Source organism: Chrysochloris asiatica, unplaced genomic scaffold, assembly GCF_000296735.1.
Source record: "Chrysochloris asiatica unplaced genomic scaffold, ChrAsi1.0 scaffold00047, whole genome shotgun sequence".
Lineage (NCBI taxonomy): Eukaryota > Metazoa > Chordata > Mammalia > Afrosoricida > Chrysochloridae > Chrysochloris > Chrysochloris asiatica.
In genome coordinates, this window is record NW_006408565.1 from 9,197,150 (window position 1) to 9,202,658 (window position 5,509).

Sequence of the window (5,509 nt, forward strand, 5' to 3'; positions counted from 1 at the left end):
CCAGAGAGGGAGAGCGACTGTGTGCTGAAGACCTGCGGGGTACAGGGGAAGGATTGCATGAGGAGATTGTAACCATGGCAATGAGACGATATATAATAGAATGAATGTAAAACTAATGTTCTCCCATGTAAACTATCACATAATTCACAATAAAACATTTAAGAAAAAAAAAAAAAAAGAGGCAGTTGTTCAAACAGAACAAGGGGACAGTGTGTGGTTTAAAATCAGGAAAAGTGTGCATCAAATTTGTATCTTCTCACCATACCTATTCAATCTGTGTGCTGAGCAAATAATCAAAGAAATTGGATTTTATGCAGAAGAAAGTGGCATGAGGATGGGAGGAAGAGTCATTAACAACCTGTGATCTGCAGATGGCACAATCTTGCTTAATGAAAGTGAAGAAGACTTGTAATACTTACTGATGAAGATAAAAAATGACAGCATTCAGTATGGATGTACTTCAATGTAAAGAAAACAAAAATCCCCACAAATGGACCAATAAATATCATCATCATAAAAAGATTTAAGTTGCCCAAGACTTCAATTTTCCTGGAGTCACAATCAATATTCATGGAGGCAGCAGTCAAGAAATCAAATGATGTATATTGCATTAGGCAAATCTTCTGCAAAAGAGCTCTTTAAAGTATTAAAGAGCAAAGATATCATTTTGAGGACTAAGGTACGCCTGACCCAAGCCATGGTATTTCCAATCACCTCAAATGCATGTGAAAATTGGGCAATGAGTAAGGAAGACTGTATCTCAACATGAATGCATTTGAATTATGGTGTTGGCAGAGAATATCAAAAGTAATCTGTCTTGGAAGAAGTACAGCCAGAATGCTTAGAGAATAACAAGACTTCATCTCTTGTACTTTGAATATATTATCAAGAGGGACCAGTCCCTGGAGAAAGAAGACATCATGCTTGGTAAATTGGAGGGTCAGTGAAAAAGAGTAAGACCCCTGAGGAGATAGACTGACACAGTGGCAGCAACAATGGGCTGAAAGATAACAATCGTGAGGATGCACAGGACTGAGAAACGTTTCATTATGTTGGACATAGGGTCACTGTGAGTCAGAACGTATTGATGGTATCTAATAACAACCTAATGGATATTGCAAAAATAACAAAATCTGATTTCTGAATCTATCATAGAAGACATTGCAGCTTCTGCTTTGCTCTCTTGGATCAGTTTAGTTCCAAAACCCATGCCTTCTGTTGCAGACTATACTAATGATGGATACAGCAGTAGCTTCCATTCACCATGCTCTTCTACTTTGTCACCCTTCCATCAAGAGAAAGCATTTGTCTCCTACCCTTGAAGCTTCTGAATGTGCTTTGACCAATAGAATACCAAGAATGTGAGGTTATGTGACTTCTGAAGTCAGGTTTTAAGCTGTGATACAGCTTTAGGTCTGTTAACTGGAACACTTGTGCCCGGAGTCTTGAGTCAGCATACCATGTAAGAAGTCTAAACACCTTAAGGCCACCATACTGTGGGAGGCAGAGCTATATGGAAGACATCTGTAGTCACTTTAGTCAGCATTACATGGCTTCAAGTCATCTCAGCCTGGTCACCAGTCATGACATGTAAGTAAGCAGAACCTTCAGAGGTGATGCCAGTTTCATTAAGTCACCCTCAACTTTTTAATTTTTAAGTTATTGTGAATTGAGTGAAAGTTTACAGGGCAGGGCATCAGTTTTGCATTCAACAAATCATATACTTTTTTTAAAAAAATCATATACTTTCATTATAATGATTATAATCCCCTTCATGTACTGTCAGTTAACAGTATTTCTATTCATTTTAGCTTTTTTTTAAACACTCAGGTATATATAATAATTTAAACCACCTAAGTGCACGTTCTGCCAGTCTGCCTCCTGGCTGCCAGCTCAGTCCCTCTTTCCATGAATCTAGAGTCCTCACAGCTGCTCCCTTTTTGCATGTCCCCATCTCTGGTGTCACTGCTTCTCTGGATAGCGTCCTACATTCCACTTGTGCTCTTCTTCCTTGATGGTCCAAGGGTCCTCTGTCTCTGGACTGTACGATTAACTTCTCCCCCGTTTTTGTTACAAAACTTCTACCTTTATTACAATTGTGACAGTCACAATTATTCACGGTAACAATTACTATTGAATCATAACTCTTATCCCCATCTTTTCACCAGACCCATCTAGACAAGATGAAAACTATTCAGTGGGGACTCTACCTTCCCCCACACACTCTTATACTCCCTTTTGAAAACTTGTTTAAGCCAGTCACTTTGTGCCTTTATTGCCCCTCATTTTAGGTAGCCAATGTCTAAGTTGCACGTCCCCTATCAACTCTGCAATACAGAGGGGATAGCATTAATACTTAATGTGAAGACTCCTTCCCTCGGTTGGTATTTTGAGCTACTACATCCATAAGTATAGGTCAAGTTCATCAGATTATAGCAATATACCCTCGTTTTCTTTATCCAAAAAAAAAATTTTTTTTTCTTCCTCTAGTTGAGTTCTGATTATCAAGCCATCGAGGCTAAGCCAAATGGGTACTATGTGCAAGTTTGGGTGTTCCTGCTAAATAATTGAGAATGTTTAACACAAGAAAGGTGATAGTTAACATAGCCTAGAAAGCTCTATTTAGAAAAAATAAGTTGTCTTTGAGTTTTCAGAATGGCCCAGGATATGACAGTGCTAATGTCTGCAAGGTACCTCTAAGTTACAATCTACAAGACCAGGAGTCCTCATGTGGCGCTGTAGGATCAGCACTGGACTGCTAACCACAAGGTCAGCAGTTTATACCCATCAGTCACTCCTCTGTAACCCTATACAGGGTCGATTTCATACTAATATATTCCTCTCCTTATTTTGGGATGATGGCATTTCAAAGAGATTTCACAGTAGGAAGATTCATCCTATATTCTGAGTAATAATGATAAACATTAATATCAAGGAACAATGGTGTTATCCATATTCCACTTTAAGCTCCACGAAGACAGTAATCCCACAATGACATGCAATGAGAATTTAAGATCCCAAGGCGAGTCTTATGTGTATCACCTGGGAATCTTGTTAAAATGTAGCTTCTGATTCAGTATACCTGGGGAGGAAATGATATTGAGGAGAGGGTCAAACTGCTTAAGACTGGGCAGTGTTCGTTCTGTTGTGCATAGGGTCGCTATGAGTTGGTATGGACTCGATGACACCTAACAACAACAATGCATAATTAGGTTTTCAATTTTTAAGTCCACAAATAATACAAACTTTTTCAGATTGAGGAGAATAATGGGATATGCCTATTGGTGAACCAGCAAAAACTCATTAAAAATAAATTCAACAACCACACTTGAATTAATATGAATTTTTATTAACACATATTTATTTGTTAAAGTCTGTACAAACCAAAACATTCCTGTGTTTTAAAATATTCATTATTACAAACATACAAAGAAACAAAAGGTTGTTACCAAAAGTTACCTACCCAGTTCCATGGTAAAACAGTGTCATGATTTTTAGAAACCTAAGTTTTCTAGACTGAGGTCTCCTCCTTCCCTTTTTGGAACTTATGGAAAGTTAGAAAATGTGTGGATTTGCTTTAATATATTAAATGCCAATACATTAAAAAAGATTTAGTATAAAACTAAGTGTTTATATTGTCATACTTCATGTAACAGAACTTCTCAGTCTTCAAAATTAAAAAAAAAAAAAAGGAAACCAAAAACACATGACTGTTGCTTTTTAAATCTTTGCCCCATACTCAATGCATCTGAGAAATATTATCTGACAGCTGATCATTACCTAAAACTTCCTCATTCAAAAAGCTACAAAACTAGTTAACATAGCTGTTTCCCTTGCTTAGAAGGGAAAATCACATTCCCTACTAGGGTGAAGTATGTGCAACATGGTCCATTGTTCCTCTTATCAAAAGGAAGCCATCCACTTCCACATCTCTGTCCAATTATGTGCATGGTTCCACTTGTGAGAATGCTATCACAAATGATAGAGCAATTTGCTTTTCGGAAATGCTGAGCAAATTCAACTCACTGCTATAATCTTGGTAGGCTGAGGTACATATGTCATCTGCCCTCATGACAGCCTCTAACTCTAGTATCCCCCATGGGATAATGATTCCAAGGGTGCTGGTCTTGCTACGTTTCATGGCACACCACACATCCCTAGCCTGGACTAGTCTTTCACAAACATGACATAGAGGACCTGAGAATATGGCTAGTAATACAAATCTATTCCCTCTTCTGGAAAAAGTAAATCCATGTGCTTACTGACAGGGGTTAAGAAGGGAAGCACAGGGCACACACAATTCTGGTTGAGACCAAGCTGTTCCTGAGAAGTGCCTGTCTTCAATGCCTTCCCATCAAAAGCAGAGTGTAAAGGCCGGGGTGGGTGAGGCCTGGGGAGAAGATGAATCCTTTCTCTCAAATGAACTCATAGGCCATACTGAGCAGTTCATTCGGACCCCAGAATGCTCTGTAGTTCAAATATTGTCCTATTTTTAATCTTCTCATATAAAAAAATGCTGACAGTAGTCCAGTAACATAAGTTATATGAGCAAGTAAAGGGTATATATATATATATAAGAAAGTGGCAGTGTGAGAATTTAAATCAAGCACGTAAAACAATTAGGAAAAGGGTGGGGGAGTGTCCAGTACAACCTGGACAACCTTTCTTTCTGCCTTTACTTAAAAAGACAGACTGTTCATCAAATCGTTGCTATCTCCCTTAAGTATTTCCTTAAATGCTCTTCCAAGAAATCTTCCAAAGGCACTTAACTCCATACTTACTATGCATTCAATTGTTCCACCTTAGCAATCAGTTTTTAAGACTCCAAGGTAACAAGAAAGATCTGGTTCTGAATAAAAGCTGGAAAGTAGGACTGTTTTTTCAAGAGAAATCACTTTTACAAGAAGAACTAGCTAGACTACCATTATTCCTTTATCAAGAAAAAGTTTCTTTTTTAAAAAATAAATAAAACTCTGGCTATGCACAGTACAAAGTTCATACATAATATACTTGGAAAAAAAACCCAAGAGTGTACCCTGAAGCAAAAGGTTTACTGGAGAGAGAAAGCCTCTTCCATTTTATCATGTCTTAAAGTGGCAGCTTTAGAAATTCAGAGGGTGGCAGTGATATGTAATTAATGCCAAAATATTTGCTCATGGGTATGGCAGGATATGATAGGGGAAAAAGTTATTCTGCACATAACTATGAGCAGCAAACACCACAAATAAAACACCACAAAAAAATAAAAAATAAAAAAAAACCACACACACACACAAAACACACCCAACAAACCTAACGAGTCGTACCGAGAATGAAAGACAAAGAAAGAACAAGAGATTAAGCCTCCACACACATTCAAACATGCGGTCCTAGCGCAGCACAAACCAGTTGTTCCCATTCAGTCAGCCCACTGCAATCGCACGAGGAAGATGACTGTAATAAAATAGAGATTTCTTAAGAAAGCTTGCAACTCCCAGAGAACAGTTAGCTCTCCAATCCAAACCAGCAC